Source organism: Triticum urartu, chromosome 6A, assembly GCF_056163025.1.
Source record: "Triticum urartu cultivar PI428250 chromosome 6A, HENAU_Tu73, whole genome shotgun sequence".
NCBI lineage: Eukaryota > Viridiplantae > Streptophyta > Magnoliopsida > Poales > Poaceae > Triticum > Triticum urartu.
In genome coordinates this window covers 20,765,586-20,781,057 of record NC_141878.1, presented here as the reverse complement: position 1 = coordinate 20,781,057, position 15,472 = coordinate 20,765,586, and the positions used below count along the sequence as shown (strand labels likewise).

The 15,472-nt window shown below is 45.9% G+C and overlaps 1 pseudogene; it reads right to left on the bottom strand.

Moving 5' to 3' along the window:
* Positions 1-2,390: 2,390 nt before the first annotated feature.
* On the bottom strand, positions 2,391-3,997 carry LOC147963365 (uncharacterized; annotated as a pseudogene).
* Positions 3,998-15,472: the final 11,475 nt, after the last annotated feature.

Genomic DNA, 15,472 nt, shown 5'->3' with positions numbered 1-15,472 from the left:
GCGGCGTAGATGGAGACCATGTGTTGAGGTGCCACGGAGGTATCGTAGGACACGCTTGGCCAGCACGAGGTGGGATGTGCGCGGGTCGTGCATGACGAGGCAACACTGCTGGACTGCATAAGCGATGTCGGGGCGTGTCATGGTCATGTACTGGAGCGCGCCGACGATGCTTCTGTACTCGGAGGCGTCGGAGACGGGGGCGCCGTCGTTGGCCGACAGCTTGGAGCGCGAGTCCACCGGCGTCGTCGCCGGCTTGCATGTCTGCATGTTGGCTCGTTCGAGGAGCTCCTCCGCGTACTTGGTCTGAGAGAGGAAGAAGCCGTCCGCGGTGCGAGTGACGGCGATGCCGAGGAAGTAGTGTAGCGGGTCGAGATCTTTCATGGAGAACTCGGCGAACAGGAGCTGTTGGAGGTGGCGAAGTAGCGTGGTCGACGACGCTGCGAGGACGATGTCGTTCACGTACGGTAGGAGGTAGGCGGTCCCGGCGCTGGTGGAGAAGATGAAGAGCGACGGGTCCGCCTGAGAGCTGCGGAAGCCGATGTTGCAGACGAACGTGGCGAACCGCGTGAACCAAGCGCGCGGGGCTTGTTTTAGTCCGTATAGCGACTTGTCGAGGAGGCACACATGATCAGGGTGGTCAGCATCGACGAAGCCAGCAGGCTGTTGGCAGTACACCTGCTCGGTGAGACGGCCGTGGAGGAAGGCATTGTTCACGTCCATCTGGTGGACAGGCCACTGGCGCGAGGCGGCGATCGTGAGGACGACCTGGATCGTGGCGGCCTTGACAACGGGCGAGAAGGTTTCATCGAAGTCCACGCCGGGACGTTGAGAGAAACCTTGAAGCACCCAGCGGGCCTTGTAGCGCTCCAGGCTGCCGTCGGAGTTGAGCTTGTGGCGGAACAACCATTTGCCGGTGACGATATTGGCGTTCCAAGGGCGCGGCACGAGTGTCCACGTCCGATTCTCCATGAGCGCCCTGTATTCCACCTGCATTGCAGCAAGCCAACATGGATCCCGCAAAGCCGAACGCACACTTTTTGGAATGGGTGAGATTGGCGTGGTAGTGGAGGCGGAGAGGTTCTGCTCATATTTAGGGTTTGGGAAGAACTTGCCAGCTTGGCCGCGTGTGCGCATGGAGTGGGTGGGGGCGGGTGGTGGAGGACGTCGTGGAGGGGAGGCAACGACCTGGTGTGCGGGGCTCGGTTGCTGGGGGGGCGAGACGATCGTGGGGGAGCTGATCTCGCTGGTAGGCGACAGTGCAGACCTCGCAGGAGAGGAATCGGTGGTCACACCAGTGTTTTGGGTGGAAGGGAAGGCGGGAGGCGTTTGGTCTGCCATGGCAGCTGGTGTAGCTGCGCTGACACGAGGAGTTGGGCGGAGGTGTGGCTGTGGGGAAATGGGTGGTAGGTCGTCAGCGAGATCGTCGATGGGAGGTGTGTCCTGTTTGTCGTTGCGAAAGGGGAAGGTTTGCTCGTCGAAGATGACATGCCGTGAGATAATGACACGGCCCGTGGTGCGGTTTAAACAACGGTATCCTTTGTGGTCAGTAGAATACCCAAGAAAAACACACTGCGCAGACCTGGGCGCTAGTTTGTGAGGGGCTGTTGCGGCGAGGTTGGGAAAGCATGAGCAGCCGAAGACGCGCAACGCTAGGGTGCACGCCGTGGAGTAGGAGGAAGGGGGTCTGATCGTGGCGAGGACGACAGGGCCTGCGGTTCAGCAGGAAGGTAGCTGTTTGGAGAGCCTCAACCCAATACGGAAGAGGCATATGGGCATGAATGAGAAGTGAGCGTGAGATGTCGTTCAATGTGCGGAGCACACGTTCGGCGCGCCCGTTCTGGGGTGAAGTGTATGGGCAGGACATGCGCAAGGTGATGCCGAGGGACACGAAGAACTGCCTCGAGGCATTGTTGTCAGATTCTCTACCGTTGTCAGATTGGATAGTTAGGATGGGGAGGTGAAAGTGATTCTGCACAAAGGCAGAGAACGTGCGCAGTGTAGGCAAAACCTCGGATTTGTGACGTAGTGGGAATGTCCAAGTAAAATGGCTATAATCATCAAGCAACACAAGGTAGTACTGATAACCTGAAATGCTAGCGACCGGAGATGTCCATACATCATAGTGAACAAGCTGAAATGGAAAGTACGATACATGTTCTGACAAGCTAAAGGGTAGACGAACACTTTTGCCTTACTGACACGACGAACAGAAACTGGAAGATGTGCTGGTGTGGGCGAGCGAGGACGACCGGAGTGTGCGTTCCAGAGCTTCGTCGCCGAGGTGACCAAGACGTTGATGCCACAGATCGCGAGAGGCCGCGGCGGTGAGAGCATGATGAGTGCGTGTGGGGGACGACGGGGACAGCGGGAAGAGCTTGTCGTCGTCGGAGTTACATCGGAGGATCACCCTCCTCGTTCTTCGATCCTTGACAGAAAAGCCAAAGTCATCAAACTCCACATTTACAGGGTTATCACGTGTAAGCTTTTTGACGGAAATGAGGTTTTTGATGAGGTTCGGGGAGACGAGTACATTGTTGAGGGAGAGAGATGATGTGGTGGTAGGAATGCTGGTGTGGCCAGTGTGTGTGGCAGGGAGTGAGGAGCCATCGCCTACTACAATGTTAGTGAAATGACAAGGGCGGGAGGAGGAGAGCATACCGGAAGAGGACGCCATGTGCGAGGTGGCACCACTGTCGAGGTACCAGGTGGAGCTCGGCGCCGTGGGCTGCTGCTGCTGCAGCAGGGTCATGGCGTTGAGGGCGTGCACAAGCGCGCTCTGGTCCCACGCCGGCGTGTTGGAGCTGGGGCCGCCAACGGGAGGTGCCTCGTAGAGAGGATGGGGCGGCACGACGCCGGGCTGCCAGACGGTGGGCGGCCCGTAGGGGTGTGGGGGAGGTGCGCCAGCGTGGTGAGTGGCCACCCCAGCGAATGGTGATGGCGCGCCGAGGATGCCGGCGCCGGGGGCATGTGGGCGCCACGGCATAGGCCATGCATGCACCATTCCCGTCCACGGGGCCGGCGCAGGAGCGAGTGGACGGGGCGCGGCCACCTCGCCGGTGTGCGACGAGCTCCCCCCGCCGTTGTGCCAGGTCTGTCCGCCACCGCCACCAGAGGCCTTGCCCTTGCCCTTGTTGCGCCTGCCTCCACGGGAGTTGCGGTCGCCACCGCCGTTGTTGGAGTTGGCAGGCGCACGGCTGACGTGGAGTGCTGTCTCAGTGGAGCGTTCGTCGGATTGCCGGCTCTCCTCGATGAGGAGAAAGGCGCGACAACGGAGGAACGAGGGAAATGGAGTCTGCATGGTGAGGATGGGCACAGCATAGCGATAGCGTGGATGAAGACCATGGAGCATGTTCAGAACCTGATCGCGGTCGCCGACCGGTGCGCCGAGGTCGGCAAGGCGATCGGCACACTCCTTGAGCCGGGCGAAGTAGGCGATGATCGAGGAAGAGCCCTGCTCGATCCGGCGAAACTCCGTGGAGAGAAGCACCTTCTGGTGCTCGCGATTCTCTAGGAACAGCGAGCAGATGGACGCCCAGACGTCGGCGGCGGTGGCGCCGCGCTGATGAATGAGGCCGAAGATCTCCGCGTTGACGCGGTTGTAGAGCCAACTGACGACGTGCGCATCATCTTGGAGCCAGACGGGATCAGCTGGGCGAGGTGGTCCGGCAAGGTGGTCAGTGATGGCGTACTTCTGAAACATCACCTCAAACAGAGTGCGTCACTGGGAGAAGTTTGGTGGGTTGAGGGAGAGAACCAAGGGCACATGCTGGTTGATGAAAACGCCGGAGAGAGGTGAGAAAGTGGGAGCCGCCGAGGACGAGGCGCTGAAGTCCGGAAGGAGGAGAGGACCGGTGCGAGCGAAGGCGGAGGGCGTGAGCAGCGACTGTGTCTGCTGAGGGCGGGCCGGCGTCGCCGGTGAGCCAGTGCCGGGGCCGCCAGGGTTGGGACGTGGAGGGGGTGGAGGAGGTGGGGGTGGAGGGAGTTGAGGTGCAGCCATGGCGAGGTGGGGAGAGGGAGGAGTGCAGCGGAAGGGAGGGTCACAGACGGGGAAGGTAACCGGCGTCTGATACCATGTGATTTGGGGAAAATGAATGGCTATGGCACCTTGGGTGCTGCCGCTGTATTGCACTTGCTTATATAGGTACATGTACAGAGAGCGCATGAGAGCGCGGGCGATGTGCGTGGAGATCGTGTGATCATGCATGACGAGCGAGAGAGAGTGGGAGAGAGTGGGCTAACTACAGACTACTAACATCTCCTGAGCACAAACTTAAGTTCTGCTACAACCAATCAAGAGAATGAGGCAAAGGGGATTTTCATCCGACAGTTTCTAGTATTTTCTCATTTCTTCTCTGGGTGCTCTTTGTTTAGTACAGTCCATTGTAGCATGGTGCGCATTTTCTATAGCATCTCCACATATATGCAGACTCCGTCCAGCTCAAGTGTTCTTTTGTGCTTCTTTTTTTTGTGGGCAAAGACTAGGCGGTTGTTCTCCAAGCAAAATTACCAATTTTGTGAGGAACTTTTGCCTTCCACACTAAATTCCATAAACTTTCCTTGCCAATGTTATAGTTCGCTGAAGAACTTTCTAATGAACATGTATAAAATCAATCATGGAGGTACATGCAACCATGTTTTATAACACTTACTAATGCAACTTTCCCTAGCTAGACGATGTGCCACTACATTGGCAATACGATGAGCCCAACAAATTTTGTAGATCCATTCCTGCCTAAGCAAGTGCTTAGTTCCCTCTGACCGCAGCCAAAATGCCACGACCTAGCTGTCAATCTCAGAGAGGGGAAACCAAGAGTTCAAAAATAATGAGGGGGAAATCTAAACAATATATCTTGACAATGTGATATGTGTGTGCCATAATGGTTTTTAAATACAATAACATAAGAAGAGTGCTTTCTTATTACCATGAACATGTTTTGTAATGTAAGAATATGCTAAAAGCTTATTGCGCTATCAAAAGTTAATTACTTTGGGAAAGGCGATCACGGTTAGGGTTGAGTGTCGGATCCGTTATGCAGAAGTGTTTACAAAGATTTGACTGGATTAGGTCCGTTCATCGTCGACGTGAGAGCGACAATATGCATCATAGTCATTTTTTATTGCAAATGTTGTACAAGTTAGGATATCGTGCCAAAGTTGATTTAGACGTTGTAGCTCTGACATGTGACAAAAAGTCTTCTGCATAGCGATTAGGTTATGGAGGCGGAGTCAACCTCGACATGGTAATGACGATAAAATGACGAAGCCATTTTCAGACGACGAATATTCTAATGGTTAGGATCTCGAGGCAGAGTCGCCATCAACATGGTAGCGGCAGTAGAGAACGGGGACGTTCTCTAAATCATCAAGTAGAATTTAAGTCAGGTCACTATTGTGATGATTAGGGGGTGATCATCAAATACTTAGTTTAAAATTTAAATTTGTGCAATTTAAAATATGTCGAACCTTAGTCCCATAGTATGAAACATGGCAAAGTGTTTGTTCCCGTAGAACAAAACTTGGTTAAAACCAATTTTCTGAACTACCAAACTTATTAAAAACTACATCCCTGATCTATAGAACTTAACTACACCAATTTTTACTATGGTCTTACATTAACAAAATTAATTTATTTTGCTTTAGGGTTAGAGGGTTTAGGTTTTATGTTTAGGGTTATAGGGTTAATAGTTTGTGTTAGGGGTTAGGGTTTAGGGTGTTAGGGTTAGGGTTAAACAATTTAGTGTTGTTGGGGACTAAACACATTAGTGTTAGTTGTGCGGTTACATGATTTATGTATTATAGGTTTACATTATTGAATTTAACTGATTTTTCCAGTATGATATACTTCTCGGACATTGGCAGGAGACGGAGTAATTTTTTAGAATCACTAAAGTAGAATTTATGTCAAGATAGTAACAATTAGGATTTGGGGTGATCACGGGATCCATTACACATGGGGATTTAGGTGGATTTCCCGAATTAGTTGGATTCGTCATGGACAAGAAGACCAAAAACATTTATCAATCACCACCTAAGGGTTTCTAGGTAGAGTCATCAGTGCAACAGCATTGATAGGTGCCAAAAACATTTATCAATCACCATCGAAGGGCATCTCCAACGCTGACTCTCAAACCGTCTGCATACGTCCGGATCACGTTGTTCGGGCAACGAAATCCATCCAACGCGAGCCTGTATCGATCTGCGACGCGATTTAGACATACTTTCTCCCACAAATCGGATAAAAACATGGTGGGGGGGGGGGGGGCTTTGCGGGTATCTGGACACCACCCACGCCCACTTCTGACCTCCATGGCCTACCCGAACCCCTCCTCCCTCATCCGCGCGCATTCCCTTCTAGCACCAGCTGCCCGCATTTATGCTGCTATAGAGCGCAACGCTCCACATTGAAGACGGCTCAGGGCGGACGCGACCTCTCATTGCCCATTGAAGCGGCGCGCCGGCCAAGGGTGCCACCTGCTGCACGCCTGCTACTTGTGAGATGTGTTGGGATTTCATCGAAGAGGAAAGGATGATGTAGTACAGTAGAGATAAATATTTTCCTCAGTTAAGAACCAAGGTTATCAATCTAGTAGGAGAATCACACAAGGCCTCGCAAACAATACCTGCACGCACAAAAGCAAATACTTGCACCCAACACAAACAAGAGGGTTGTCAATCCCCTTGGCGGTTATTTACAAGGATTAAATCTCATAGTGGTAGGTAACAAAATAAATTGCAAAACAATAGAGAAGAAATAAAATTGCAGCAAGGTATTTTTGTGTTTTTATATATGATAAAAGTAGACCCGACGGCCATAGTTTTCACTAGAGACTTCTCTCTTGAGTGCATAACATACAGTGGGTGAACAAATTATGGTTGGTCAAGTGCATAGTTATGACGATATTCAAGGCAGTGATCATGTATATAGTCATCACGTCCAAGACATGTAGACCGACTCCTGCCTTCATCTACTGCTATTACTCCACCAATCGACCGCTATCCAACATGCATATATGGTATTAAGTATAAACCGGAATAACGTCTTAAGCAAGATGACATGATGTAGACAAAGTAAACCCAATCAATATGAATAAACCCCACCATTTTCTCCTTAATGACAACAATACCAATACGTGTCTTGCCCCTTGCTGTCACTGGGATATAGAACATGTCAAGATTGAACCCATTACAAAGCACCTCTCCCATTGCAACATAAATCAATCTAGTTGGTCAAACTAAATGGATAAACCGAAGAGAAATACAAAGCTATAAAAATCATGCGTAAAAGAGTTCAGAGAAGACTCAATTAATATTCATAAATATTCAGATCATAAACCCACAATTCATCGGATCCCAACAAACACACCGCAAAAGAAGATTACATCGGATAGAACTCCAAGAACATCAAGGAGAACATTGTATTAAAGATCAAAGAGAGAAGAAGCCATCTAGCTACTAGCTATGGACCCGTAGGTTTGTCGTGAACTACTCACGCATCATCTGAAGGCACGAAGGATAATGTAGAAGCCCTCCGTGATTGATTTCCCCTCTGACAGAGTACAAGAAAAGGCCTCCAGATGGGATCACGGAAGAACAAAAACTTGCGGCAGCGAAAAAGTGTTTCGGGTGGCTCTCTGTTGGTTTTCCTATTGTAGAGAATTATAGAGGTGGAATTAGAACAGACGGAGCCACGAGGGGTCCACAAGGCATCAGGGCGCGCCTAACCCCTAGGCACACAATGTTTCCTTGTCGTATCCTCGTTTGCCTTCTGGTCTCCTCCCAAAGCTTCTATGGTCTCTCTTGTCCAGAAAAAATCTTCAAAAAGTTTCATAGCGTTTCGACTCCGTTTGGTACTGATTTCCTGGAAACCCAAAAACAGGCAAGAAAAACAGCAATTGGCACTAGGCACTGGGTTAATAGGTTAGTCCCAAAAAATGATATCAAATACCATATAATTGCATATAAAACATCCAAGATTGATACTATAATAGCATGGAACAATAAAAAGTTATAGATACGTTGGATACGTATCAAGCATCCCCAAGCTTAATTCCTTCTCGTCCAAGAGTAGGTAAATGATAAAAATATAAATTTTGATGTGAAATGCTACCTAACATGCTTATCATGTAATCTTTCTTTTATGATATGAATATTTAATATCTGAATGATTCAAACCAGTAGTCCATAATTTGACATAAAGACATCAATACTCAGGCATAGCAACAAACAACCATGCCTTTCAAAATAAAAATGCTAAAGAACACTATACCTACAAAATCATATAGCCTTGTCATGCTCCATCGTCTTAACACAAAATATAAATCATGTATAACCCTGATTTCAGCCAAGCAATTGGTCCATACTTTTTAACACGCGTCAGCTTTTTCAACCCCCATGCAATACATGAACGCAAGCCATGGACATAACACTATGTGTGGAATAGAATGTGGTGGTAGAGATTAATAAGGGGAAGACAAAAAGGAAGATAGTCTCATTCTGACACGACTAATCAACGGACTATGGCGATGCCCATCAATTGATGTCAATGAGAGGAGTAGGTATTGCCATGCAACAAATGCATTAAGAGCTATAAGTATATGAAAGCTCAAACTAAAAAATAAGTGGGTGTGCATCCAACTTGCTTGCTCATGAAGACCTCGGGCATTTGATGAAGCCCATCATCGGAATATACAAGCCAAGTTCTACAATGAAAAATTCCCACTAATATATGAAACTGACAATATAGGAGACTCTCTATATGAAAAACATGGTCCTACTTTGAAGCACAAGTGTGGAAAGGGATAGTAACATTGCCCCCTTCTCTCTTTTTCTCTATTTTGGTGGGCTCTTTTTTTTCTTTTTTTATGTCCTCAGTAGGACAATGCTCTAATAATGATGATCATCACACTTCTATTTACTTACAACTCGATGAAACTAAAACATATGACTCTATATCAATGCCTCTGGCAGTGTACCAGGAATTGCTATGATACTAGTGTAACATGTATGATAATGATGAACGGTGGCTGAGCCACAAATACTATGTCAGCTATATGATCATGCAAAGCAATATGACAATGAAGATGTGTGTCATAATAACGGAACGGTGGAGGTTGCACGGCGATATATCTCGGGATGACTATGGAAATGACATGATAGATAGGTATGGTGGTTGTTTTGAGCAAGATATAAGAAGGCTTATGTGCGATATAGTGTATCATATCACGGGGTTTGGATGCACCGGCAAAAAGTTTGCACCGACTCTCGAGGTGAGAAAGGGCAATGCAAGGTCCTTGTGGGTCATCATGCCCTTCGGAGAGAGGTTGGTAGGAGTTAACCATCACGCACCCCCGGCCTTCACGCAAAGCAAGATAGTCAATAATAATTCGTGCTCCAACTTCTTAGCATAACTAAAGACCATATGTGCATGCTTTGGAAATCACAAACCTTAACACCAATATTCTTACTAAACCACAATTATTCGCTAGTGCAACCCACATATTACCATCTCTATATGGAAAAACTATTGCAAGGAATCAAACTTATCATATTCAGTGATCTACATGAAATTTTTATTATATCCCTCTTGAATAGCTATCGTATCAGGACCAATTTCGTAACCCATACATGTTGCCATTACTATTTATTATACTCCGAAAAAGATAAATGAAGCATGAGAGTGCAACTATTTCTTTAAAAATATAACCATCGTCATGCTCTAAAAGATATAAATGAAGCACTAGAGCAACTGCCTAGCTCAAAAGATATAAGTGAAGCACATAGAGTATTCTAACAAATCATGAATACATGCGTGTCCCCCTCAAAAGGTGTCCAACAAACAATGATTGTCGAAAACTAAAAATCAGAAAAAAAAAAGAAAACACCACTATCATACAAGACGCTCGAAGCAAAACTCATATCATGTGATGAATAAAAACGTAGCCCCAAATAATATACCGATGGATTGTAGACGAAAGAGGAGATGACATCTAGGCCATCCCCAAGCTTAGATGCTTGGTGGTCCTTGAATATTACCTTGGGGTGCCTTGGGCATCCCCAAGCTTAGGGTCTTCCCGCTCCTTATTCCTTCATCCATCGTGATCTCAGCCAAAACTTGAGAACTTCAGCACACAAAACTCCATAGGAACCTCGTGAGATCCGTTAGTATAACAAGCAAATCATAAGCTTTAGGTATTGTTGTAAATCCATTAATATTTTATTATTGCATAATACCTATTGTATTCTTAAATTCTCCATGACTTATTCCCCACACTCACCCCCGATATAATCCATAACGTCATTAAAACAGGCAAACTATGCAACGAAAACAGAATATGTAAAAAAACAGTCTGTAATGATCCGAACAAACGCAATACTTCTATAACTCAAAAAATTCTGAAAAATTAGGATAACATGGGCAATTTGTATATCAATCATGTGCAGCTCCAATGATTTATGAAAATTCACGTACTAGGAGCAACACTTTCTATTTTTCACATAATCAAGTCAACTATCAACCAAATCATCTCAAAGGCTTTACTTGGCACAAACACCAACTAAGACATAAAAACACAATCATAACAGTAGCATAATTGTGTGGACACAAAAAACTAGAAAAGAAAACAAAAAATAAGATAACTATTGGGTTGTCTCCCAACAAGTGGTATTTGTTTTACGCCCCTAGTTAGGCGCAATGCATAGTTTCAAGTATTAATTATCATCCTTAGTCTTAAACCCATAGGTGGCCCTCATAATCGATTCATATGGTGGCTTAATTCTCATTTTAGGGAAGTGTTCCATTCCTTTCTTTAATGGAAATTGGAACCTTATGTTTTCTTCATTCATATCAGTAATAGCACCTATGGCTCGTAGGAAAGGCCTATCAAGTATTATAGGACAAGATGGATTACATGTGAGACCGCACAAATGAAAAAATATACTTCTACCCACATGTGAGACGAACAACTCTCCAAGAAGCATAAGTAAAAAAAATGCACTTTTACTCACGTGTCAAATTAAACCGAAATAAACAATTACACTGTGAGAATAACACTCTTGTAAAAGTACAAGTACAAAAAAAAAATACAAGCTTGCGACTCCAACTCAAAATCATGATATGGAGTTTTCTTCCCAACCAATTGTTTATGTTCTATGTCATAGCATAAGAGGGTGAACAAACTGTAATCCCAGTGTCCTATGTTTTAAAATTCAAAAGATCATATCACTAGAAATCTTGCACATAACCTACTATGGCTACTTAAGATTATCCAACCAGTGCAACATATGATATTTCGTTATATTTCTGCTTTCTTCTTAATTTTGAATCACATAACGACCACAAGGAGCCAACGTATTTTTACGGTCTCCTAAGCCGCTGGTCGAACTCCTTGTATTTTTATCGCTTTTGTAGCAACACATGGCATTGCGCGACTGCTAAAAAAGCGATTTCTTTAGTTGGATAAGTAGACGTAAAAATAGTTGGGTAACTGAATCATGCAATATGTAGCCAGGGATGTCAAATGTTAACCTGGAATGCCTCACTATTATCATCATGCAAATATTTTTTTGTGACATCAACATACATGTGTTTGACGATATAGGAAAATATGACCACATGAGTACGGTACAGACACTAGTAGAAAAACTACTTTACGTGAGATACATTAGTCCCGGTTTGAAAACGGACTGGCACTAATGTGACCATTAGTGCCGGTTCCAACGGCTAGGCGGGCATGTTGGGAAACATTGCATGGAAAACCAAAAAAATTCTACGCACACGCAATGATCTATCCATGAAGATGCAGAGCAACGAGGGGGAGAGTGTGTCTACGTACCCTCGTAGACCGTAAGCGAAAGCGTTTGACAATGCGGTTGATGTAGTCAAACTTATTCTATCTCCGACCAACCCCATTGAAGCGCGAAGAAGTTCGACTACATCAACCGTGTTGTTAAACACTTCCGCTTACGGTCTACGAGCGTATGTAGACACACTCTCCCCCTCGTTGCTATGCATCTCTATGGATAGATCATTGCGTGTGCATAGAATTTTGTTTTGTTTTCCATGTGAAAGTGCGTTATATCGACTAGAGGGGGGGGGGGGTGAATAGGCGATTTTTATGGAAGTCTTCAAAACGTGGAAGTTTCGAAGACAAACGATAGAAATAAACCTATTACCATGCAGCGGAAGGTAGACTACACTAGGCAAGCCATAGTCAAGTATTCAAGTGAGAGCACAATGACTAATAGCACCAATGCAGTAAGGATCAGGTAGGAAGATATTATGAAGCCAAACAGAACACGCAGTCACTTAGTGAAGACAAAAGATAGTGCAATCATACAATGACTTCACAAGGAGTAACAGTAAGTAGAGGGACGGGAAGGATGAAACCAATGACTCGTTGAAGACAATGATTTATTGGACCAGTTCCAGTTGCTGTGACAACTGTACGTCTGGTTAGGGCGGCTAGGTATTTAAACCTGAGGACACACAGTCCTGGACACCCAGTCCTGAACACGCAGCTCAGGACACCCAGTCCTCACCGTATTCCCCTTGAGCTAAGGTCACACAGACCTCGCCCAATCACTCTGGTAAGTCTTCAAGGTAGACTCCCAAACCTTCAGACTTCGTTCACCGGCAATCCACAATGTCTCTTGGATGCTCAGAACGCGACGCCTAACCGGCTGGAGGATGCACAGTCCTCAAGTGTAATAAGTCTTCAGATCACACAGACACGAAGACTTAAGTGATGCCTAATTCTCTTTGGCTCTGGGTGGTTAGGGCTTTATCCTCGCAAGGAATTCTCTCTCAAAGGCTTCGAGGTGGGTTGCTCTCAAACGACAAAAGCCGTACACTAACTCTGAGCAGCTAACCGTTTAAGGTTGTAGGGGGTGGGCTATTTATAGCCACTAGGCAACCCGACCTGATTTGTCCGAAATGACCCTGGGTCACTAAGGAACTGACACGTGTTCCAACGGTCAGATTTCAAACTCACACGGCAACTTTACCTGGGCTACAAGAAAAGCTGACTTGTCCGACTCTGGACAAGATTCGCTCTCATAGTCTTCACTCGAAGACATAGGTTTTGTTTAAGCATCACTTCAGTCATTCTGAATGGTTCTCTTGGACCCCATTTAACAGTATGGTGGTTCCTATGACTTAACAAGGAAGAGGAAAAAGAGCTACGAAAGATCTAAGTCTTCGAGCTCCATAGGCTTCATGCGATGTCTTCTCTTGTCATAGTCTTCAATGTGAATATCTTCATATACCACCTTTGACATCAATGTCTTCATACAATTTTAGGGGTCATCTCTGGTAAGAAAACCGAATCAATGAGGGACTTCTACCTGTGTTATCCTGCAATTCTCACAAACACATTAGTCCCTCAACTAGGTTTGTCGTCAATACTCCAAAACCAACTAGGGGTGGCACTAGATGCACTTACACCATGCAACGATTCCCAACAGTGATACCAGAGTCAGGTCTATGCGTAGAAGATATGCACAAGTAGAACACAAAGAGTTGTGGGCGGTGATAGTCGTACTGCTAACCACCAACGTCTTATTTGATTTGCCGATATTGTGGGATGAAGCGGCCCGTGCCAACCTTACATGTCCAAGCACATGAGACCGGTTCCACCGACTGACATGCAACTAGTTTTGCATAAAGGTGGCTGGTGGGTGTCTGTTTCTCCTACTTTAGTTGAATTGAATTTGACTGCGGCCGGTCCTTGAAGAAGGTTAAAACAACAAACTTGACGAAACACCGTTGTGGTTTTATGCGTTGGTAAGAACGATTCTTGCTAGCAGACACGTAAAACTTGCAACAACAAAGTAGAGGACGTCTAACTTGTTTTTGTAGGGCATGTTGTGATGTGATATGGTCAAGACATGATGTGATATACGTTATTGTATGATATGATCATGTTTTGTAAAAGTTATCGGCAACCGGCAGGAGCCTTATGGTTGTCTCTTTATTGTATGAAATGCAAACGCCATGTAACTGTTTTACTTTATCACTATGCGTTAGCGATAGTTGTAGAAGCAATAGTTGGTGAGACGACCACGACGCAACGATTGAGATCAAGGTGTCGAGCCGGTGACGATGGACATCATGACGATGCTTTGGTGATGGAGATCAAACGTACAAGATGATGATGTCCATATCATGTCACATATTTTGATTGCATGTGATGTTTATGTTTTATTCATCTTATTTTGCTTAGTACGGCTATAGCATGATAAGGTGATCCCTTAACTAAATTTCAAGGTAAAAGTGTTCTCCCTGAGTATGCACCATTGCTACAGTTCGTCGTGTGGAGACACCACGTGATGATCGGGTGTGATAGACTCTACGTTCACATACAACGGGTGCAAGACAGTTTTGCACATGCGGAATACTTGGGTTAAACTTGACAAGCCTAGCATGTACAGACATAGCCTCGGAACACTGGAGACCGAAAGGTCAAACATGAATCATATAGTAGATATGATCAACATAGAGATGTTCACCATTGATGACTACCCCATCTCACTGATGATCGGACATAGGTTAGTTGATTTGGATCACGTATCACTTAGATGACTTGAGGGATGTCTATTTAAGTGAGAGTTCTTAAGTAATTTGACTAATTTAACTTAATTTATCATGAACTTAGCCCTGGTAGTATTTGCATATCTATGTTGTAGATCAGTAGCTCGCGATATACCTCCTATATATTTTTGATATGTTCCTAGAGAAAAGTTGAAAGATTATAGTAGCAATGATGCGGACTGAGTCCGTGATCTAAGGATTATCCTCATTACTGCACAGAAGAATTATGTCCTTGATGCACCGCTAGGTGACACACCTATTGCAGGAGCAGATGCAGACGTTATGAACGTTTGACAAGCTCGGTATGATGACTACTTAATAGTTTAGTGCACCATGCTTTACGGCTTAGAACCGGGACTTCAAAAACGTTTTGAACACCACGGAGCATATGCGATGTTCCAAGAGTTGAAATTGGTATTTCAGACTCATGCCCATGTCGAGAGGTATGAGACCTCTGACAAGTACTTTGCCTACAAAATGGAGGAGAATAGCTCAGCCATTGAGCATGTACTCAGAATGTGTGGGTACTACAATCACTTGAATCAAGTGGGAGTTAATCTTCCAGATAAGATAGTGATTGACAGAGTTCTCTAGTCACTATCACCAAGCTACTAGAACGTAGTGATGAACTATAATATGCAAGGGATGACGAAAACAATTCCCAAGCTCTTCGCGATGCTGAAATCGACGAAGGTAGAAATCAAGAAAGAGCATCAAAGTGTTGATGGTTAATAAGACCACTAGTTTCAAGAAAAAGGGCAAGGGAAAGAAAGGGAACTTCAAAAGAATGGTAAGCAAGTTGCCACTCCCGGGAAGAAGCCCAGAGCTGGACCCAAGCCTGAAACTAAGTGCTTCTACTGCAAAGGGAATGGTCGCTGGAAGCAG